This window comes from Equus caballus, chromosome 24, assembly GCF_041296265.1.
Source record: "Equus caballus isolate H_3958 breed thoroughbred chromosome 24, TB-T2T, whole genome shotgun sequence".
Lineage (NCBI taxonomy): Eukaryota > Metazoa > Chordata > Mammalia > Perissodactyla > Equidae > Equus > Equus caballus.
The window spans coordinates 24,510,220-24,534,460 of record NC_091707.1 but is presented as its reverse complement, the minus strand read 5'-3'; the positions used below and the strand labels follow the sequence as shown (position 1 = coordinate 24,534,460).

At 44.5% G+C, this 24,241-nt stretch overlaps 1 protein-coding gene across 5 annotated transcripts in view; it reads left to right on the top strand.

Moving 5' to 3' along the window:
* Positions 1 to 6,518: 6,518 nt before the first annotated feature.
* SPTB (spectrin beta, erythrocytic) overlaps positions 6,519 to 24,241 on the top strand; it is a 114,429-nt gene continuing 96,706 nt past the window's right edge. For 2 of the 5 annotated variants that reach the window (XM_070249546.1, XM_070249544.1), the window contains exons 1-2: positions 6,680 to 6,795; positions 21,001 to 21,090. The gene's annotated coding sequence lies outside the window, so the exon portion shown is untranslated. Of the gene's footprint in view, positions 6,796 to 21,000; positions 21,091 to 24,241 lie in introns of all 5 variants that reach the window. The other 3 variants (XM_023627911.2, XM_023627906.2, XM_070249543.1) reach the window with 3 other exon arrangements.

The window sequence follows — 24,241 nt, the reverse complement described above, 5'->3', positions numbered from 1 at the left end:
TTTATAGCTTTCACTTGTTTCAGTTTCTGCTCTGGCAGGTCTAGAGCTGGATGCTTAAGTGTATTTTGATGATTGAGATGATGATAGACCAGAACAAGCAGCACAGAGTTGTTACCTTGCATATGCTCAGCATGATTTGGGCCTTAATTCTTGACTTAAAATATTAGGCTATAACATAGATTATCTACATTAAATATCATGGGAATCTGTTAATTAAAAAACCATGAGACACTGCTTCCGGGTTAAAAAAAACTAATAAACCAGGGATTTGGAGTTCTATGCGATTTTTGGAAAATTACTTGAACTCTTAGTTTCTTGGTTTCTTTATGTAGCAATAAGGATAATGATAGCAATTTACTTCAAGAAATTGAATAAAAATGATTATATGTCATTTGACAGAAAGAAAATGATAAATAATCTTTTAAAAATAGAATTTGCCATTTGCAAAGGAAAATGAGGAAAAATGATGTTTTTGATAAGAACTGGTTACTCTACAAAACAAATCATGTTTGAGTTGAATTACAGTTTCTTGTAGACTTTAAAGCATTGAAGAAATACTCAGAAGAAGTCGAGCAGCTGCAGAAATATCCCACAGAATAGAAAATGAGATGAATTTGCAGAGGTAATGGAGTCTTTTATTGCAGTATTTTCCTAAACTTTATTGAAAATTTCCCAAAGGTTTTGGTTAATATTATGAAAAAAAAATATTTGTGAATTTGCTAACTGCTCACTAACAAATAAAAGCAATTAACAAGACCATTTATGCTGGTAATAATTATCATGTAAACACAAAATTGTTTAATTGGTTGATTGTAATAACTCTAGCTGTCATTCCTTGTTAACAACTCGGTTTTAAAACTATACTTTCTCCCCTTGATTTGAGTTCCTGGCTTGATAAATACTCATAAAGGAAGAGAACAAAGCTTTTAGGTTTAGGTACTCTCGATTGCCCAAATACAGATTATCCACTTTGTAGAGTACTCAAGATAGAGTGGTAATGTCAAAACAACATCCAGTCACTGCTTGTAATGCTTTTTGATCCACCTTCCTACCTTCTTAATCCTGTGTGCTCAAGGCTTTGGCACAGGGGAGCCTGGGGATTGGAGCAGGGCCACTGCCAAGGATGAGGTCTGAAAATGGCACTGCGAGGCAGAACAAATCGAGACAGAAGTCCACCTAGCTGAACCATTACTATTGTATTTGCTGTGCTTTGTTATGAATGAGACATTGGAAGATACTAGGCTCCTGCTCCCATTGGTGAACTTGGAAGTAGGTGTGAAGAAAAAAGCTCCTTAACTGACCCCATTTTTCACCCACAGACAGTAAGTTAAGTATGAATGTGCCAAGGTGGCTGAGGAGCTGGTGAAATTCAGGCACAAATACTGCCAATTGTGTCTCAGGGAATGTAAATTCGTTTAAATAACCTTACTCAAACATAAGTAGGAAGTGAACCTCCTGAGAGAAATCACAAATCTGTATTTTTAAGTCAAACAGAAATGACTTTGAATTATCTACTTCTTTGGTTGATCTCCAAAATTGTAACCCTCCTTTAGTTTATGTGATTTTTTGTTCATTAATTCATTTATTCACCCATTCAGTCATCAGGCCTTTATTAAGTATATCCTGTGTGTCAGGTACTGTGCTAAGTACTGGGAAACTTAACACTCTATCCTGAGAGCACTGGGGAGCCACTGGATGATTTAAAGTAGCAGAGTGACGTGATCAGATTTCCTTTTTAGAAAGCATGCTTTGGCTACTCTGTGGATGAACTGAAGGAGAGTGAACTGGAGAATGGGAGAGCAGTCAGAGGCTTACGGAAGCAACTCATGTGAGAAAAGATGAGGCCTGAGTTATGGGCGTAATTGCGTTCCCCCCAAATTCGTGTCAAAATCCTAACCCCAGTTCCTCAGAAAGGGACCGTATTTGGAGGTAGGGCCTTTGAAGAGGTAATTAATGTAAATGAGGTCATATGGATGGGCCTCATCCAATATGACTGGTGTCCTTATAAGAAGAGGAGATTAGAACACGGACACACAGAGGAAAGACCAGGTGAAGAGAGAGGGAGAAGATGGCCAGCTACAAGCCAGGGAGGGAGGCCTTAGAAGAAGCAACCCTGCCGACACCTTGACTTAGACTTCTAGCTTCTAGAATTGTGGGAAAATAAATTTCTGTCGTTTAAGCACCCCAGTCTGTGGTATTTGTTATGGGAGCCATAGCAAAGTAATACAGGCGGAATGAGGCAACTGCAGAGCATGAGCACGTTGAGGCCCCAGTGCATTAGCACCCCAGTGTAAGCCTGCTCTTACACCCGCACAAGCTCCCTCCCATCCCAGAGAATCTAATCCTGAAAGGGGAGGAGAAGCTCAGGAACAGCCGTAGAAGGAGAGATGCTCATCCTTCCACAGGCTGGTTAGTGCTTCTGTGGACTAGTGGATGACAGGATGCAAGCCTTGCTCTTCTGCTCCTTTCCGTTGTTGGTGGAGGGACATTTGAAATTGGGGTCACCTCTCCTTCAGAGGGTGGTCAGTTTGGTAATTGCACACTTGCTGCAGGCTTTTAGATTCCTTCCCATGACCATTCTGTTTGAGGCATCCGAAGGGGAAGTCTGGTCCTTCGTTCTCAGCGCCTCTATACGGTAAACGGTGGGCTTTTCCAATTGGTCCTGCTGCTGCTCTGTCTTTGGGAGTTGTGTAAGCTGTGCTTCCCCTAGATGTTTTCAGAAATGGAATGGAAATTTCAGCTTAGCTTCATGAAATGTATCTCTTGGTGAAAGGGTAAAGAAGAAGGAAACTAACGTTTTTTGAGCTCTAGGCACTATTTTTTGAAGTTTTCTGTACATTACCATGAGTTCTTGTTTCCCCCATTGTTGTTAGCAGGGATTTGAGTTAATGGAACATCAAGTAGGCTCAGGTTTATTTGGTTTTGAATTTCTGTTTTTAAGTAGCTTCCTGATATATATGTTTATTTCTAATTCAAAGTCTTTTTAAAATTCATTTCAAACAAATAAATTTGATTCTGTGAGTCAGTAAAAATAATTTTTTAGGATTAATTTAATTCAAGGCACACCAAGTTAGTCTAGTTTATTATAGTTTTTGGTTTATGATTTGATTTTATTGAAGTTCTTGGATTTTATAAATAAAATTATGAACTTTAAACTTTATATGACACTGTAAACTATATTTAAAAATCTGCATTCTTCTCTAAAGTCTGCAGGATTTTATAATCTGAAAATTCATATTTTTCTTCAATTCTGAGACATTTATTCTACTTTCTCCTTATTAGGTCCTTCATTCTCTCTTTTCTTTCCTGTTGTAATTTTTATTAGATAGTGGACCTTGAGGGTCTCACCTCCATGGCCTTCAACCATTCTCACAAAATTTCCATCTCCCTGTCTTTTGCCCTGTGTTTAGGGAGAATATCCACCTCCACTAACCTACTCTTCAACATGGTCTGTTCCGCTTATCAGCTGATGAATTTTCAATTTCAGAAATTTGCTTTTTAATTATCTATGTTTTCTCTCTGATTATTTGTCATGGATGCATATCCTTTCAAATCTTGCTGAATAAAATTTAAATTCCTTTTAAATTTATCTTCTGTTTCCTTTATCAACTTAGTTTCCTCTGATATTACTTCTTTCTGTTAGTTGAGTTTGGTGCTTCTCTTTCATAGTATTGAACCTATTTTCATTTTCTCTGATTTTGTTTCTCTCTAAATCAGATCCTGCCTCTTTCTTCAGGATTTCCTGAAAGTTGATCAGCTTTTTTCTTATTTCTCCATGCTAGTAGATTCCTATTCTTTTAAGATATATCCTTTTATGAGATTTGGGATGCAAGAGAAGGTAAATATGTGTGCTCAATCCACCATCTTGATCCAATCTCTACCTAATGTTTTATTGTCTCTATTATTGTCAACTAATACCAGGTCAATGTGGAAAATTCTGAGAATACAGAAATAGATATAAAGTGAAAGTTCCTTCTTGTGTTAGCTTCCTCCAGTATCTCAACTTACCTCCTCTAGGCCTCACCTATGGATGTTGGCTGGAGGGCGAAAGACAGTTCTGTGAGGGCTTCTCCTCACTTCCTGGCTGACAGCATCTAGTCTCAAAGGCACACCTTGCCGTCTGGCCCCAGAACTCTTCCAAAGCTACAGATGGCCTGTGGGAAACTTGCCTGGCAGCTTGGAGGTGTAGGGTGTCAACATGGGTGGAGGGCTGGAGGGGGCAGCCCCTTGACCACCCAGGATGAGAGCCAATCTCCCATCCTTCAGACAGACAATTCTGGGAGGCATTCTATACACTTCTCAGGAATTCCCTGCAGAATTAATCCCTGCTGTCCACAGCAGTGACCTCAATTATGAACCCTTATATCAGCTCTTCCTTCTTCCCTGTTTCATTCTCCCACTCCCTGGGATCTGCTGGTGTTTTTTTTTTTCTCCTTATTTGACAATGCCCTTTTCCTCTGTACTTCTAAACTTCCACTCTCCCTCTGTTCTGATTTATCATTTCACTGTAACTCTATTAGCTGTGAAGCATTTGGGGATGCTGTCAGGATAACAGGCTCTGTAGCAAATGAGGTTGTATTGAATTATTTAGCTTTCAGCTAAAGCAGAGATAAGTAAAGCAGCTGAGCTGGTTTGTAAAATCCTGGGGTAATCTGTCCACTGATTTGGTGCTTTTATCATATTAATTTTTTCTTGTGGTTGAAAATTATAAATGTTGAGGCTACAAAGAAATATATGTGTGCAACTTTTCAGTTCAGCGGCACAAACCTGTAGCTAAGGAATTACCTGTTTCATGTAGTGTATAATTATGTAGCTGCAGAGCTGCAATTCTAGGGATCATGAATTTTTAAAATAAGTTTATTCACATAAGGCTTTAAAAAACATAAATAGATAATTTCTCCTCATTTTTTTTATTTCAAAAATAGATCAAGAATTTCTGCTTGAGATATATGATAGTCTCAGCTTTTGAAGTTGGCCTGTTTTTCTTGAGCTTTCCTTGCCAGAATTCGTTTCCTAAATAATTTTTCAAATGAAAAAGACATTTCTGTGTCTAACTCAGTAATAAACAAATGGATTCTTAAGTGTTATCAGAAAGCGGGGCGGATCATTGCTAGTCTAATGGATGACCACGAATACTCTTCCGTCATCTTCCCTATATTGCTAGTGTCTCTTGGGAAATTGAGCTTAATGAGGGCCCAGACAACGGAGGGGTGGGGTGGAGAGATCTGTGGCTTTGTAATATCTGTGGAGCTTGCCCCACTTAGCACATCTCAGTGTCTAAATGCCCACTCAAGAATGCGGCTGCAGCAGAAAGTGAAATATCTTTGCGTATGTTCAATACATAAACTAAGCACGCACATCTGGCAATTAAACACCCTTTTCCTGGTGAATCCTGGAAAACGGCATAATTATACTCCCAAGCAAATAACTCGGGAGTAAGACTGTTCCGTTGTTAAGAATACCAGGCAGCATCAAAGTTAAAACTCTTTTCCACATCTTTGCGCTTTTAATCTCCGCTGCCATCGTCATAATACCTGAGATTACCTACGCTGATAACTGGTGAGCAACCGTCTGCGGCACGGTTGGTGGGGAAAACAGATGACACTTACAGCTAGGGGTACCACCAAGCCTTATTGAACAATGACCTTGTATTGTAAGAAAGTCAAGAAAATGAACAGCCTTGCCAACTACGCATGTTCTTTTGTGAGTCTCCCTCCAGGTCCCTCGGAGATGCCTTGTCTGTCCTCTCTGGCACCATTGGTTCTAGTGTTTTCTCTGGCCTACTGAAGCCCACCCCACCCAGGCTTGCAGTGAGGAAGCCCCCCCGCTCGCCTGGAAAGCCGGGCCGGCCAGGAGGTGCCGGTGGGCAGGTGGGGCAGCTTGCCTGTTGATTACAATTACAATTACAGTCCCGGCAATGTGCAAGCGCCGCGGGACTGCGGACTGCGCCCTGCCAGCACTGCCGGTCCGCCCCGACCACGCCGGTTTGCAGACAGAAACAGACGCACCGAGCCCGCGGGCTCGGGGCGGGGGCCTCCGGCCGAGTGCCCACCCCTACTCTCCCAGCGTCTGCCGCTTCCGCCAGCAGGGAGAAGTCCGCCCCGGAGCGCGCTTTCTAACGCCAGCCCCCGGGAGCAATCTGTCCTTACCAAACTCGCTGCAGCGGGGGCGCACTGCCGGGACGCCCGCCTCGCCCACCCTAAGGCTTAAGCGTGTCTTTTAATATATTTTATAACCTGACGGTATACAGTGGGCATGCAGGGCGGGAAAGGCTGGAGGGCTCATTTTCAAGGCCAGGCTCGCAGCTCCGGGCGCATGAATTAGGCCCAAGCTGCAGTCAAACCCTTTTCCCGCTGCAGGGGGCTCAAGGCAGCGCGCGGTTAGGGGAGGTGAGCGACGATGGGGACGCAGCAGGCGGCTCAGGCTTCCGATGTCCCGGGCCCAGGCGGCGGCCGGGAGGCGGAGGCTGGGCAGGTGCCCCGGGGCGCGGAGGCTGATTGGCAGGTGCGGGAGTGGGTGGGGAAGGCTGGGGCTGGGCCTGGCGCTGCGGGAGGCTGCGGCCCCGCCTCCCCGCCCCCGCCGCGGGACTATCTGGTCCCGGCAGCAGCGATGTCCCCCGGCAGGAATGTCCCTCCTCAGATAATGTTATTTATATCTCTGGGCGGGTCTGCGGCTCGGCAGCACCAGGCGCCCGGCGGCCGCTGTGCCAGGAGCCCCGCGCTGCCCTCCTCCCCCTGCGCCGCCGCCACTGCGGCCCCCGGGCTCGGGGTGGCCGCCCTTACAGCCCCAGCGCAGGTGAGTCCCGGGAGGGTCCGGCAGCCTGAGGAGGCTGGGTGCGGGTGCGGATGCGCGAGGCTGAGGCGCGCGGCGCGAGGGCAGAGGAGGCGCTGGGCCCAGGGGGCGCGTGACGCGCGGGGCCCAGGGGACTGGGTGGGGGCCCAGCCCCGAGTGCCGGGCGTGGGGACCGGGAGGCCCTGGCGGCTGCGGCAGCGAACACCCCGGGGCGCGGGAATCCGCGTGGGCTTCGGAGGCGCTTGGCGAGCTGGGCGCTTGCTTTGGAGAGCCGGCTCCTGGAGCGTCGCCCGGGGGCGCTGGCAGGGCGGTGAGGGGGTGCGTGTTCTGGTTCGGGGCTGCCTCTTGCAGGACCCCGGCGTGGAGGCGGAGGGGGTTTTGCTTCTAGCCTGTCCGACCTCCGCGCCTCCCGGTTTCTCAGCCGTGGGGCTGCTCAGATTCTCTTCTGGGGAACTTGTCTGCGCGCTCCCCGGGCAGCCCAGCTCCCAGGCAGGGAGGACAGGGCAGGGCAGCCGAGGGCGCGGCCGCCGGGCGCCGGCGACGACGCGGACAGTGGCCGGGGGCGGATGCAAGGAGGAAAAGATCAGGGTGCCCCAAGCCGTACTCCGAGGACGCCACCCCTTTTCCCCTCCCGAAGAGTTCTGCTCCTCCAAGCCGCTGCGGTCCGCTCTCCTCTCCCCCGCCTCACCAGTTCCTCTTTTCCCAACAACTTGGCCCTGAGACAGAGCAGAAAGTGGGAGAAATAACCGGAGCTTTAAAACAATTCCCAACTCCCACCAACTCGCGCAGACTTTCCAGGCTGGGGAAGTAGTTGAGGACTTGAGTACTGTTTCCGTGACAACGAGCCCCAGGTAGGGCCTTGCTTTACAGCCTATTAATATCCAAACCACCGTTTTCAGCGAGCAATTAGAGGCGCCAGGAGTTAATAATAACACGCTTAACTCACTGAAAGAAAATGCCAAGAAGCCACTTTTCTTTCTTTCTTTTCTTTTACTTTTTTTTTTTTTACATTTTAGATGCATCAGATGGGGCAAGGGGCAAAATAGTGACAGTATTTTTGTACTGAGAGCTCCTGTGAGGAGTGGCTAGGCTGTCACCTCCAGGTAGGAGGCAGCCATGCAAAATCCACAGCCTTGAGGTAGTCACGCTGCACTCGGCGTCTAAGGAGAGTGATTCAGGTGGCTCCCGAGTGAAAAGAGTCTGCACTTCAGGAGTTTTAGGCACCTCTGTACTATCCATTAACCTCTCAGCCTCACAGATGGTTGTGACTTTTATTCTAGAATTCCCTCTTTGAGTACCCTCTGACCCTATGACCCAGGCAGGTCACTTCCTACTCCAGGGTTGGACTTTTACTCTTTTGCTGGGGTCCCTGCGTTCCAGAATATCTTTGAAAACTCTTTTCTGTAAGTGCAGAATCTTATGTGTACTGATTGCCCGGCACCCGACATTGCTAGGCTTGTACTTTCCCAGAGGCCGTGGGCTGGTTGGGAAAAGGAGTATTAGGCTCACATTGAGAAAGAGCCCACCAGTCTCGAAACCAGCTGGCTCCTCAGAGGTGGGTCATTTTTGCAGAACATGATCAAATCTAGAGTAAAGCACGGCTGAAAGATGTCAACCCAACTTTATGAAAACGTGGCCTATAGACCCCTTAGCTGTTGCTCTTAGCTTTATCAGTGGCCCAGTCACAATGATGGGGGATGAGCCAGTCCTGTTAATCCTGAGTTCTCGGAAGACTCAGAGTCCACTCGTGGAATTGAAAGCACCCGAAAACTCCCAGGCATCCTGGCGGGCCATGTAGCAAGGCAGATCAAGTTTTCCTGAGTGGCTTGCCCAGCTGAGAGCTGGGACACCATCTTTTGCTCCAGTCTTTGCTTCTCCTGAGAGTTCTGAAGGTGTCCTCTAGCAGATGACCTGCTTCATGATCAGCTTCGGGGTAGACAAAGGTATGGCGGGAGGCAGACTCCCACCTGGGGTCATATCTGACAAACTAAAAATGACTACTTTAGGCAAATTAAGTGTGAATGAAAATTTTGAATTAAAGTCAAAATCTGATGGTTCTGCCACTTCTGAAAACAGACTGTCTTTGATATATAAAAATAAGCATGGGGTCCCAGCCTGGTTGCCTAATGGTTAGGTTCATCCGCTCTGCTTTGGCAGCCCAGGATTCACAGGTTCAGATCCCGGGCATGGACCTGTGTACCACTCATCAAGCCATGCTGTGGTGGTGTCCTGCATACAAAATAGAGGGAGATTGGCACAGATGTTAGCTCAGGGACCATCTTCCTCAAGCAAAAAGAGGAAGATTGGCAGCAGACATTAGCTCAGGGCCAATCTTCCTCAAAAAAAAAAAGTCATTGGGGCTGGGCTGGTGGCACAGTGGTTAAGTTTGCTTGCTCCACTTAGGCAGCCTAGGGTTTGTGGGTTCAGATCCTGGGCACAGACCTACACACCACTCATCAAGCCATGCTGTGGCACTTCCCACATACAAAATAGAGGAAGACTGGCACGGTTGTTAGGTCAGGGACAATCTTCCTCAAGCAAAAAGAGGAAGATTGGCAACAGATGTTAGCTCAGGGCCAATCTTCCTCAGGAAAAAAAAAATTGTAGCTTTCCTTTTTTTTGGTCTTCTATGTACCAGTGCCTAGCTTGCTTCTTGGCTCGTCGTGGACACTCAGTTAATCTTTGTTGAATGAATGAGAGAGTGAGTAAATGAATACTCAGAGTTTTCTTTATATTGTGCTACTTAATTGTCACAGTAACTCTGCAAGATAGCTCATATTATCAGCCTTTTACAAGTGAGGAAAGAGGTTCAAGATTAAATAATTTGCCCCATGTCACACAGCTGTTGAGAAGTAGGGCCAGGATTCAAACTCAGCTGTTTGGTTCCACTCTTTTTAAGGTTAGACATTCAGTGGGGCATATAGAAGAACATGTTGAAAAGATTTAGTTATAGGATTGCTATTAGCTTCACAATCTTTCGCTCTCAAGACCTCGGGTAATATTTCTGCATATGTCAGAGAAGCTTTAAAAATCCTGCCTGAAGACGGTATTGGACACTTATTTGCCTGGAGGTGTTCAGCCTTGCTCTTGGTGTTCAGGTCATTGTTTCAAGGCCGGAACTGTAATTTTGGCAGTCGTCAAAGCATGGATTTTTTGAGAACAGATTTTCCTTTCAGTCCTGGAAGTGGCCAGGAGGGCTTGATGATGCATGGGGACAGTATGATAGGACAGAGGATGACTATAAAAAATTCATGAGGCGACCGCTCTCAGAGTGGGAAGGGACCTTAGAGGGCATTGAGTCCAGCCTTCTGTGGGTGCAGCTGCTTGCTTACAGGTGAGAGCTGTCTGCAGTGGACTCGGTCGTTTGTGAGCAGCTATGGGACGTGCCTGCCATGCTGCTCATCATTCTAGCCCGTTTCTGTCTGGTCTCTCTCTCAAGGCCAATATTGGGTTTATTTCCTGCAGTTCTGCCTAATCAAACCATTCAAGTTTTCTTTTCCTTGGAGGGAGATTTTGAGAGGATATATTTTAATATCCAATACTTTCATCTTAGTGAAATCTTAAAAGAAAAAGTATTGGAGATAGGTGGGAGAGAAGACACTAGCAAACATTAAGCTCTAAACTGTTCCATAATCTTCCCATTGCCTGTTAGGTGTACAGATATATACATTTTTACACAATAGGTGTGTGCATCACTATCTCAAGACAGTACAAATTTTAAGACAATTGCGTAGCCTTTCTTGGGCAGTGAGGAAGGAAAGGACTTTAGGGAATTATTGGGACTGTCAGATACCTATTTTAATCTAAACTCATCTAATCTAATCACCAAATTGCTCTTGAAGTGTGTTATTTCAAATTTCAAAATCAAAGGCGAAATTATACTCCATGTCCAAGATCTGAAAAGGTAGGAAACGTGACCAGCAGGAGGTTTAAAGTGATACAAAGTACATTTCTTCATTATCCATTGTGGCTTTTATAACCTCAGACCTGCAGGTTAACATTTGTCAATTGACCATGGGAGGATGAAGAATGAAAATTACTATGTGGGCTGATGAGAAATTTGATTTTATAATGAGGACTGGCAGGGAAGTTCGTGGATACTGGGTTCTGAAACTGTATAGATATTACTAGCTGAAAGTTACCGTGGAAAGCAGTATTTTATCTTAAAAGTAATTTGCATTGACTCTGTTGTTCTTTACGGACAGCCCTTTGGTTACTCCTTGACTTTAGATAGGAAGTCCGGGGAGGAAGAGTAAATGCCGTGGTCTGTGTGCCAGACTCATCACAGAGCACTTGCTGGGTTTATCACAGAGATGCTTCTTTCCTTTGACAACTCCAAGAGGTAAAGGTCGCCTGGTTTTGGAGATGGAGATGGTGATTGAGGAGGTGTAGGAGGCAGTCAGGAGAATTCACTGTCAGATCTGGCCCACTCACTGAATTGACAACTCCCCTTGGTAAATATTTAGAAAATGCCATAGCGTGTTTCCCTTTGTTACTGTGCTTGTTTCTTCATTCACAGCCGAGCGATCCAAGTTCTTCCTTTTCAGCCAGCCTTAGCTGAATATCAAACCGCGGGGGATCGCCAGCCTTACAGCTCGCACAGTCTCAGATGCCGTCATAGACAGACAGTGCGTCCTCAGTGGAGTGCTGGGTAGCTGATGACATTCCCAGACCCCATTCCATTTTTCTCTTTCCTTCTCCTGGTGGCAGGAAGTATTACAAAGCCATCACCTTCAAGCTACCTCAGCAAGGCCTTTTCAGGCTGTGCCATAATGTTTAATTTCTACACGACACCTGTGCAGACCCAGCCAAGGGTATAATTACAAGGGTAATTAAAATCCAGACATATATCATATTATCAGTGGGAGCAAAAGAGGGGCTTCTTTTCTTCCTTTCATTTGAATACTATAAATTTAGCAAGTGAAAAGGCACAGGCCTAGAAAAAAATAGACTTTGCATTGCGCTGGGCTCAGATCATCCAGGATATTTATGAAAAGAATAACAGGGCACCTTGACAACTAAAGAACAATAATTGCTTTGAATTATAGTCAATTCAGGAGTTTCTACTATCATGAAAAGGAGCAGAAACTTGGATCATCCTGAAAATGAATAAGTTGAAAATCATTTCCATTTGCACCTGACTTAAGTATTGGTGCATCTCGTTTGAGAGTTCATAGCACTTCAAATAAAACAAAGCATATTTGAAAGACATCACTTACAAGGACTGGAAAGAGGTCCCTGACCTCGTTCTCTGCCTCTGCTCAGTGCCTGCCTGTTTCCTGAGGCTCCAGGAGTGGTCAGTCAGCTTCACCTTCCAGCGTATTCCCTCCGGTTGGGAAGTAAGAAAAGCCCTTTTATGTTTCTGACTCTAAGACATCAGTCATAGAGAGCTAGAGCTGGAAAGGCCTGAGAGAGCCATTTGAGAAATATTCAAAAAGAGCCAACATTGGGTACTAACTGTGCATTACACTCTTATGTGCTGGGGACACCAAAAGGGATCAGATGGAGACCTGCTGGTCGGATGGGGAAATGGACTTTTAAATAAGCGATTCAACAGGATACCTGAGAGGAAGGATGTTCTGAGAGAAAGCCCACAGGAGGAAGCCCTGGTTCAGATTAGGGGTGCATAGGATTTCCCTAGTAGAAGAAGGGAGGATGGCAGGGATGGGGGCCTAGGCATTTACCCTGGCACAAAGGTGCAGTAGAGCTTGATTAGATTAGGGAATGAGGAGTAGTTCTGTGTGGCTGTGTAGGGTACAGCCCAGGAATGGGCTGGAGATGTGACCTGAAAGATGGTTTGGGTTCAGTTTGTGAAGAACATGGAAGGTTCAAGTTGAAATCAGTGAAGCTTTTTGAGCAGGGGAGGGACCTGATCAGATCCTTGTTTAGACAAAGCTCCCTAGTGACAGTGACGGGAATGTGAACTGGAGATCATTTAGTCCAAGATGGCGATCACCCAGATGATGTATGGTGCACGCAGTTTTCAGGAGGCCATTTTGTATCTGCTTCATCTTATTTTATTTTACAATGACCACTTGAAGAAGCAGGGAAGATCTCACCATTTCTGCTTTACAGTCAAGAAAACAGGATTAGAAACATACAATGACTTGCCTAGGGTCCTTCTAATGGATTGTGGCAGAACCTGACTTTGACCCAGTTTCCTAGTTCCAAGGTCTTTTCCTCAGTGGAGTAATTGAATATTCTGGACCTTCTGGTTGAGACAGTAATCGCTTGCTTTCTTCAGCATAACTTTGCCTAAGTTCATTGGTTCTGGAGAGAGGAAGGAGGAAACTTGTTACAGTATTTACTCTTCAGCCACAAAACTTCAAGAACCACCTTTCAGAACGTACACAGATGATGTCGCAAAGCATGAGTTAATGTCGAGCGTGCATGTGGATTACTAGCATGCCATAGATAGATGATGTGTTTATATGCCTGTCAATCGATGTTTTGGCGTTTTCATTCCCTTACCCCAAATTTACTGGGCGTTCTTGTGTTTATGCCTCATTTTGTGCTTCAAAAACCTCTTTTTGTCCAGTGATCTTGAGTGCCTTGATTTGTACTTCAATCTTCAACAGATATTTATTGAGCTCTCATTTATTTGCCAGACATGTTGTAGGCCCACGGGATATAGCAGTGAACGTGGCATAAAAAAAGTCTGATGTCATGGAGCACACATTCTAGTTGGATTCTAGTTAACAACAAACAGACGAGTATGTATCGTGATTTCCGGTGATATAAAGAAGAAATAAAGCAGTGTGAAGGGAAAGAGAGGCGGATGTATTATCTGAGGTAGGGCGGTCAGGAAAGGCCTCTCTGATGAGTTTTCATTTGAGCAGAGACCTAAATAAAGCAAGGGAGGGAACGGGGATGTTTAGGGGGAGAGATTCAGGTTGAGTGTGGAGGCCCCAAGGTGGGGTCACTGCTGTGTCCAAGGAGTGGGCAGGAAACCAGGGGGACGGGAGTGGGGGGAGCAAGAGGAGAGTGTACGATGTGATGTTTGGGAGGAAATGGTGTCTGGATTATGAAGGCTTTGTGGCCATGCCAGGACTTTGGGTTTTAGCCATGTGACAGGAAGCCACTGGAAGTTGTGGGCAGGGGAGTGACTTGTTCAGATTTGTGCTTTAGGAGGCTCTTTGTGGCTGTCCTGTGGAAGATTGATTGTAGGAAATAGGAGTGGAATGAAAGCATCATGTCCAGGTTAGACGTGATGGACTAGGGTAAAGGTGGTGGGGTGGTGCAGTGCGGTTGGTTTCTTGACAGATTTTGAAGACAGAGTCAATGGGATTTGGATATAGACAATGAGAGAAAAAGAATAAGTCAAGAATGACTCAATTCGTTTTGGCCTGAGCAACTGGAAAAGTGAAAAAGCCATTTGCTGAGATGGGGATATATTTTGTCAAATGTACCGTGGACTATTATTTTTGACATTTTTTTCATTGAGGAGTTGATTTGGAATAGACGCAGGCAGACTTTTCACTTAAGTACACCAAAAAGGAGGTGTTTTATTATGAGTGACTCATGACATCTATTTGTTTTGAAGTAAAGGCTTAGGTGTGCAATTAGTTCTGTATACTTTGTATTATTACATTTAGATCGTTCTTACAACATCTCCACTGTGTGATACAGATTTAGATATGGTACAAACGAGATGAAATATATTTCACTTTATAATTAGAAATGTTTTGAATTTGCTGGTTAGAGCCCAAACATTTTTTATTACTTTCTGGTTGTCATATTAAAAACAAGTTTTTGGGGGGCCAGCCTGGTGGTGTAGTGGTTAAGTTCGTGTGCTCTGCTTTGGTGGCCCAGGGTTCAGTGGTTTGGATCCTGGGCACGGACCTAGCATCGTTCATCAAGCCACGTTGTGGCAGTGTCCCACATGCAAAATAGAGGAAGATGGCAACAGATGTTAGCTCAGGGCCAATCTCCCTCACCAAAAGAAAAATTTTTTAAAATTGTAAAGTGAATTAATACACATGGTTATAAGTGTGTCCACATTGTACAAGGGTATACCTGGAAAAGTAAAAGTCTTCCTCCCTACCTTTAGTCCTGTTCCTAGGAGTTACCAGTGTCAACAGTGTCCTGTGTATCCTTCAAGAAAAATTCACTGCATATATAAACATATGGCCTGACGTCTTTTAAAGTCATAGCTTTAACCGAGTAAAAGCACACATTTGTTTTCATTTTTGATAACTTAATAGCCCTCAGGTGTATACTTCAGTGGCCTTCAGAGTCCACCTTTCTATCACTTGAGGCTCTCTCTCTCCAAACCCCTCCCGCACTGAAACACTGTGTTCATCAGATAATACCTCGTCTCAAAAACCTCCACGGGTTCCCTTCTGGGTAGAGGTCGAAATCCAAATTCATAAAGTTGACTTTTATGAGCCGTTGTTGTCTGGCTCCAATCTCTTTTTCTACCCTTCTCTCTTACGTCTTCCCCTGGCAAACCATCTGCTTGAACCAGGTTTCTCTATCTCTACTTACTGAGTCCTGAACACTTCTCCCAGATTTGGAGTGGTTTCCACCAGTCATCCTGGAACACTCCAGCCTACGGTAATCTCTCCCGTGTCCAAATTTGTTGAAAGGCTAGTTTTATGCACTACTTAATTGAACATAGTCATAGAGTTCTTTTATTATTATTATTATTTAACTTTTCTTGTGTCCATCTATTATTTGTTCAACTACACAGGAAGCACTTAAGAACGAGAACTGATTTATGAATTAGAGTCGTCGGTTTTACATAAAAGCCCTGTCTAGTGCTTCTGCCCATAGAAGTTCAATTAGTAGTTTTTGGAACGTGCACTTTGATGATCATCCCCTAAAGGGGTGGTGCTGGTGCATGGGGATTATATTAATTAAGAATTATCAGATGATGATCACTAACAAAGCCACCTTCTTAGTGGGTTATGAAGGTGTCCATTCCCAGGGAATGGTAACTGCACGCTGCTCCTTTGGATAAAGAACTTTCTAATGTGCCTGATCTCATGCTCTCATCCTCTCTTCACATGACATTGCATCTAAATGTCAGAAACAAGGTGTTTTCATTTGCCCCTAAATGATGAAGAAGTTATTTAATGGGCATGGCAACCAAGCAATTTTTAAATTTATTTTTTAAAATTATGATAAATACATATAACACAAAATTTACCATTTTGACTATTTTTAAGTGTTCAGTGGCATAAGTACATGCACATTGTTGTGCAGCCACCATCACTATCCATCTCCAGAAGTTTTTTCGTCTTTCCAAACTCAAACTTTGTACCCATTAAACACTAGCTCTCCATTCCATCCCCCCACCCAACATCTGGCAACCACCACTCTATTTTTTATCTCTGTGCATTTGACTACTTTAGGTACCTCATATAAGTGGAATCATACCATATTTGTCCTTGTATGACTGGCATATTCCACTTAGCATAATGTTTTCAAGGTTCATCCATGTTGTAGTGTATGTGAGAATTTCCTTCCTTTTTTAAGGCTGAATAATATTCCATTGTATGGATTATCCACATTTGTTTATCTGTTGATGGACACTTGGGTTGTTTTCACCCCTTGGCTATTGCCAATAACATGGGTATGAACATGGGTATACAAATGTCTCTTTGAGAGCCTGCTTTCACTTCTTTTGGGTATATACTCAGAAGTATATACTCCAGTATATTGCTGGATCATATGGTAATTCTATTTTTAATTTTTTGAGGAACCAAACTGTGTAGATTTAATATTTCCCCCTGGTATTCGATGTCTTCAAAGGGAAGGGCAAAATTTATTAACATCCTCACCTTTGGAACTAAGCTGAACTTGAGAAGTGTTTATTTGAGAACACTATCTTTGGGAGATCGTTTGTCATCAAAGGTCTTGAATTTGTTCATATATTAGCTTGCCTATTTTTAGATTGTAGACTTTTAGAGGACAGACAGGAGATGTTTAATTTGCCTTGTAGAGCATGTAGCCCAAACTCAGGTGGGGAAGGGTGTAAATATTATGTGATGATGTATTTCAGCCAAAATGTCTCCTTGAGGTGGATGACAAGAGTTTGGGTTGTTTCCAGCCACATTTCTCTTGCTGTGCCCTTGGGCAAAGAACTTCCTCTTTCTCTGACATTTTTTTCAAGGTTTTGTGTGTTGAGATGGTGCCTTAATATTTATTATTATCCTTAAAATTTTTCTTGTGGATTTCCTTGTAATGCCTAAGTGTTGCCTCATCTCCATAGCCTCGCCTGACAGCCCCTCTCCCTCACCAGGTTCTGGGGCAGCACTGAGTGCTTCCTCCTTTGTATTTTTGCAACGTCTTTCTCATTCCTTTGGTACAGGACATCTCATCTTGTTTTGTAACTGTCAACCTGCCTTCTATACCATCAGACCATGCTTTCTATGATGGGGAATTGGGTCTTACTCTGTTTTTTTTGTTTGTTTGTTTAATTCTCAGCACCTAGAGCCATGCTTGGTACACAGAGGGGAGTGGCTCAAAAATATTTATTGGGCAAAAAATTAAAGAATGAATGTTTGCAATTATATATAACTGAGTTTATATATATCTTAACTTGGAAATGAAGCATTATTATAATGAGTCAACATTTATTATGTGCTAGGCACTATGCTGAGAGCTTTATGTGTATTTGTTATTTCTGTTGTTATCCTAATTTGGCAGATGAAAAAAATCAGGCTTAGAGAAGTTTACTTACCCAAGATTACACATTGAGAAGGTCAAAGCTGCACTTGAACCCAGGCGTATTTATTGTAGAGTGCTTGCTTGGAATCACTGTGCCTGCCGTATTTGGGGGGAGGGTAACCTTCTGTGGCTCTTAATTCTAAGAGCTTCTTTTATCCTGAATCTTTAATGGTCTGAAATTAGGGAGATAATTAGTTGTATACCTTCATATGTTGCTTGATATTTGTAATGATTTAACCTTAATACGCTTGAATTCCCTTATTCGCTTTTAATAAATAATTAATGTTCTGAATCCTACTTCTGACTTAGTTCTTTGACGTCTGAGGATGTAGCTGCTGATTAGTACTGCACAGTATACCCACTGTCGTAAGGCGGCTCTCCCTACCGCGGTGCTAAACCTGCTTTAGAAGAGTTCTGGTGTCGTCAAATGAGATGGCCTCCTCCCAGACCCGAGTCCCAACTTCTCTGCAATATTTGACTTTGTTAATCACTCTTCCTGTGGAACCAAGCCCTCCCTTGGCTTCTGGGACCCAGGCTCTCCTTTTTCTCCTCCTACCTTGCTTACCATCACTTCCTTCTTGTTTTTTTTTTTTTTTTTTGTTTGTTTGTTATTGTTGTTCCTTCCTCTCTCCAGCTTTTAATTGTTGAAGTTACCAATGTGTCTAAATCCTTGTCTCTAGCCCCGACTTCCCCTGTCACCTCCAGATCTGCTTACAGCGGTCTGCTAGCTGTCTTCCTTTGGTTGTAGCAAGGTGTCTCAAACCCACCGTGTAGCAATAGGATGTCTCGTCTCTCTCCTTCACTCCTAAACCTGCTCTTCTGCCTGTTTTTGTAGTTCATTTTGTAGGTTTGTGTAGTCACTGCCACCCCAAGTAAGAACGTCAGCAACATTTTTGGTTTTTCTTCTTTTTACACTTCCACATCCAGTTGGCTGCCAATCCCTGTGCATTTTTACTCTAAAATTTTCAAATTAGTTCCTTTCTTTCAATTTCTACTGTCCCTATTCTTATCTTATTTTGAGTAATTGGCCTTCAGTCTCTGCCTTTCTAACTCATCTTACTCCCTGACCTCAGAATTATTTTTAAAAACATGAGTTTGACTGAGTCATTCAACTGCTTTAAAACCCTCAATTGTTCCCTGTTGCCCCCACATAAAGTTTAAACCGCCAGGCAGGGACTTTCACAATCTGTTCCAACCTCTCTGCCCAGCTTCATGCCCTCTCCATTTACCCCACATTGGATGCTTGCGACTATTTCAGCTCGAGGTGCATTTTCGTGCCTCCATGACTTTGCTTCTGCTCTGTTCTGTGCCTAGAATGTCTTTCTCCCTTTCCTCAGCTGTGACCTCTTACATACATATATCCCTTAAGGCCCCACTCACACATAACCCCTTCCATGCTTCCTCTCTTCCCTATCCCAGGAAGATACCACTCTCAACTCTGAGTTCTCAAGCTGTCACTTTTCACTTTGTACCTTGGTTGGTCCTGTACAGGTCTGACTCTCCTCTAGATCCTTCAAGAAAGGACTTGTCTGGTGTCCATGGGAGACTGGTGCCTAACTCAGTGTCTGGCTCACGTGCGGTACTCAAGGAATGCTGGTTGAATTGGGTGATAGGGGAAGTTTCAAGAACATTCAGCACTGTAGATAATCCCCCAAATTTTGATCGGTAGAAGATTATGAAGAGCGGTGATGGAAGACGCTCGCTATTGATGGGGTGGGAGAGGAATGCTTCAGACCTGAGCGGAGGCTATCGTCCCACCTCTGCATTCCCCAGTTGCTTTCCATTTATTGAAGGGAAAAGTGACAACTGATTTTTAACTTACATCATCAGAATATGTCTATTGCTAGAAAAATTTCGTTATTCACCCAGCATAGTCACTCCCACCTCATTTTTCAGTGAATGTTTGAGGCTAACCCTCAGAATGCAGCTATGAAAGGCTCTTTGAGTGGGTGTTTCAGACCAATATACACAAGTTTTCTTTTATAATTGTGAAGAGTTAAGAAAAATATTGCAGAAAAAAGACCAAAAATTCCTGTACAGAAGTTTTCTTTTTCTCTGGATACGTTTAACCTCTTTTGTTTGTTTGTCCTTAAGACATGTCAAAGTAGAAACGACCTTGTAAAATATTACAGTGTTTCTTAGTTGGTTTGTTCTGCCCTGGTTTTTGCCTGCCCCGGACAAAAAGTGAGTTTCACACGTGTCTGGACCCACCAAAATGCTGCTTGCTCAGGCCTCTGAGCGTGTTTTGTTTGTTTCAACAAAACTCTCTGTCGTGGACACACTCCTACTGCAGTCCAACCGCTCTCTTCCTTTGCTGCCTTCTGTACCTGGTGATCCATAGGAGCTGGTTTTTAGCTTCCAGAGGTGATGAGGCCTTTATAAATATGTGGAGGGTGTCTAAGATGAGCTGATAAGTGGAAAGCCCTCAAAAGGTCTTGGAAAGATGTACCCAGGGATAAAGAAGGGCAGAGGACAAAGTCAGGCCTTGTGCAGGGGACCTGGCAGTAGAGAGACAAGGAAGGGACTCAGCCAAGATGACTGAAGGCCCCAGTGAGTTCTAAGGGGCACAGTGAGGCCAGTGATAAGCAGACAACAGTCAGCAAACTTGATCCAGAGGTGACAGTGAAAGTGAGGTCAACCAGTAGCAGCTTCTAGAAGCTCTAGAATCCCATGGATGCCAGGGATCATTATCCTGTCTCAAGGATTACCAGGCACCATAGTAAAAGTTACCAGTAGGCTGACTGCTGGTTAGTGGCCTGGCTGCATGCTTTTTGAGTGAACAGTCCTTTTCATTTACAGGGATGGTTTGCTATATAGTGTTTTAGCCAGGCTCTGGGCTTAGTTTTTCTTATCTAGGCTCCTGCTTCTGAGGTTGGTGGAACAGGCTCTACTTTTTTCTGCAAGGTGGATATGTGCATTCTGTGTGCGCTTTCTGCAACTATTGGGAAATCTTGGTGCCAAGACATTCAACTTCGAGTCTGAAGCAGGAGGGTCCCTCACTGTGGGAAGTTTCCAGAAGAACAGAGGTGTTTACAGGCATAGAGAGTGAGATAACAATGGTAGAATCAGAGCCAATTGCTCTGAGTAGGAAGTACCCTTGGTGAGGCGAGACCCATACCTGTGAGAACAAACCAGGTTGTTTACATTCAAAGCCCTGTGAAGTCACTTTGCCCGGGAGACTAGAAAAATATTGGTGGGCTTTTCTCACCGCATGACTGGGTGAGCTGGGGAGTGTGTAATAGAGCTGTACCTCAGAACTGTGCCCTCAATGTAGCAACTCCAGCAGCAGCCTCGGTTTAAGTGCTCTCTCTGCTTCTGACCCAGAAAACACTCAGAAAATGACTGCAGCGAAACGCGTCTTCAAGGTGAAGCTTTCAGTCCAGGTGGGGGAGGGATGCGGCGTTGATCCCAAGGGTTCAATGCTTACTTCCTAAATGCGCTGGGAGGGAGCTCTGTTTATGCTCTGACCCAGAGGAAGTCACTTTACATCTCGCTGTTTCCACCAGTAAAGAGTGCCTTCTGCTTGTTTTGCAGAAGCCTTGTGTCATCTCTGCGGAAGAGGCGCGGAATGCACTGGGAGCTATAAGACTCCTGGTGTCATAATTCTTTGCAAACAGCAGTCTGGTGAGCAGTGTATTTGGTTGGCAAGTGATCATTACAGTCTATACTTGGTTTCTCTGTCTGTAAGATGGTGGCAGTGCTTTTTCATTGAAATGTGAAGGGAGTCGAAAGGAAATAGTGTACATATTTTCCTTTTTAAAAACCTGACTCTTAAAGCATCAAACCATCTCAAAGAGAGATAAAGTGTACTCAGAGCGCCTTGCAGCCGTCATCTGATAACCTAGAAATCATCCCGGAAGAGCAGAGGGGAGACTCACGGAGGGGAGGGGATTTGCCTGACGTCGCAAAGTTAGTTAGTTGCAGGACTCTAAGTGGAGCCCAGGGCTCTTGATCCGTGGCCTAGTCCTTCCTCCCTTCCCGTCTCCCCTCCTCCTTCTTCTTTTTCTCCTACAGCTTTTTAAAAAATTATAACATGAGCGTGTACCCATGGTACAAATAACGCAAGCATACAGAAGAGTATAAATGGCACTCCTAGACCCATTGCCAGAGGTAGCCGCTGTTAGCAATTTCCCCTCTGTCCCTCTAGGCACATACAGACATACACCCGTAGATACAGATACGTAAATGTTTGTGTAGGTAAGTGAATGTGCATGTGTATATATGTACATACACATATACACACATATGTACATATGCACATTTATATGAGAGTATATGTTGTGGTAGTTTATTTTTCATACTGTACAGCAACTTGCCCTTTTCACTTACTGATGAAACACCTTGGACATCTTTCTCTATCAGGATATAGAGATTGATCTCTTTCATTCTTAACAGTTGCATAATAGGCTATGCTCCTTCTGTTTCTCCATAATGACTTTCAGAATTATAAGCAGCACCATGGAATTTGAGTCTGAATTGATGAGGCTGATGTAAGAGTCTCTATTTTATATGAGCATCCAGGCAGAGGAGTGACTTCTGACAAGGTCACATTGCTCACATGGTTTGAGAAATCTGAGACCCTGCTTCTATTTCCTGCTGCTACTTGCTTAGGGGCCCCTGTCATATGCCAGGTGTCATGCCAGGGACTTTAAATGCCTTAACTCACTTACTTCTCGCAGCAGTCCAGTGAGTTAGATAAAATTCCCATTTTGCTGATGAGGAGGCTGAGGTTAGTCAAGCTGTGTTTGCTTAAGGTCACACAGCCATTAAGTGCCAGACTCCAGAGTTGGACCCAGATCTACTTGACGCCAAAGCCTATGCTCTTTCTCACTGTCTGGAATCTAGGACACTAGGAAGAATGGTTATGGTGGGTTTGAAGCTAAGTGTTTTCCACAGCTTCCGAGTTGTGTTGGTTTAGATCTAACTAAGGGTCCACTACACACATGGCAGTGACGTGGAGGACCAAGTAGCAGTGGGGCATAGACACATTGGTGCGGGGAGGAGGGACAGGAGGTGGCTGCCCTTCAGGATGCATTATCGTCTGTTACATGCTAGGCTGTGTGGGAAACAGAGGTGATTGACTAAGACAAGCTCTCTGTTCTTGAGAGGCTATGGTTTCACAGTGGGGCAGACACAAGAGAGACTGAGTGTAACCCAAGGCGGAGGGAGGCAAGCGCCACTGTGGGGCTGCAAACTGCTCCAGGGTCTCTAGGAAGCCAAGAGTGGTTTGGGCTAGGGATCTTAGGAAGGCAGCCTTCACTGAGGAGCAGCCATCTGAACTGATCTTTGAACCAGTGCAAATTTTCTACTGGCCAAGTAGGGGAGAAGGTATTGGATGAGGTAAATAGGGGCATGTGGGACATGGCGAATCTGGTGTGGTGGCTGCAGCAGAGGGTGAGTGGGAGGATGGAGTGACAGAGGGACCCAAGACGTAGGTTGGGGCTAGACTGTAGCAGGTATTGAATGCCATATAAAGAGCTTGTAATTTCTATTTCAGGTCCTGGGTACACTATTGAAATTTTTGGACAGGGAAGTGATGTGCTGTCAGCTGTGTTTTAGGACACCCTGCAGAAATATAATGAAGGGCTCAAGAGGGTCTAAACCAGGGCGGTGGGAATGGAAGGGAGGAAGTGAATCTGAGATTCCAAGAAGTCAAAGTATCCAGACTGTGTGTGAGGTACGACCCATTGTTGATCTTTATGGGCCCCACCATATAAAGGACCAAACATATTAAAAATAATGTCAAAAATTATTTCAAGGGATTTTGGAATTCTTTTTTTTTTTTAAAGATTTTATTTTTCCTTTTTCTCCCCAAAGCCCACCAGTACATAGTTGTATATTTTTAGTTGTGGGTCCTTCTAGTTGTGCTATGTGGGGCGCAGCCCCAGCGTGGTCTGACGAGCGGTGCCATGTCCGCATCCAGGATCCAAACCTGGGAAACCCTGGGCTGCAGAAGCTGAGCACGTGAACTTAACCACTCCACCACAGGGCCGGCCCCTGGAATTATTCTTAATTTTGATTTTAAAGTCTTAATTTTACGCTTTGGTTCCAGTCACTTTTTTCCAAGTCTTAAAGCATTTTTACAGGTCCTTAAAATTTGCTTGTAGGTGCATTGTGCCTAATGGCACTGGGATGAGGGGGAGAGAGCTGTTTAATATGACTTAGAGCTCTCTAGCTCAGGTATCTTGGAGATTGGTGTTACTAACTCACTGAAATTTAAGTCTTAAAAGACGGAGCAGCTCTGGGAGTGGGGAGGGGGTCAGAGAGGTCAGCGTTGACCATGTTAAGTGGGAGGTACAGCAGCATGTGTCGGTGGAGCTACTGAGCAAATCTGGAGCCCAGGAGGGGCCGAGCCTGCAGGTGTCCGTCTCACAGTCCTCAGTCAACACAGAAAGGGGAGAGGATTCTGTGAGGGGAGAAAACAGATGTCTTCACTTTGGGTAATGCCTACAGTTCAGGGATGGGTCGGGGAAGAGGATTTAGAGAATGTGATTGCCGTGTCACAACGTACTGAGGATGAAGAACCAAGGGAATCCAAAGCCATGGAAATTCAGCTTCAAGAAAAGGATGGTTAATAGTGTCTAGCGCAGGAGAGGGACCACATGGGAAAGGGATGGGAGGAGGCCCTTAGCCTTGTAAGAGGCTCAAGTGACGCTCAAGAAAGCAGCTGTAGTGGAGGGTCAAAACTCAATTATCAGGAATTAGAGTGAAGCCATGGTGAGGAGGAAAATGCAGTGAATGCAGACTGCTTTTCTGAGAACTTGATGGGAAGAGG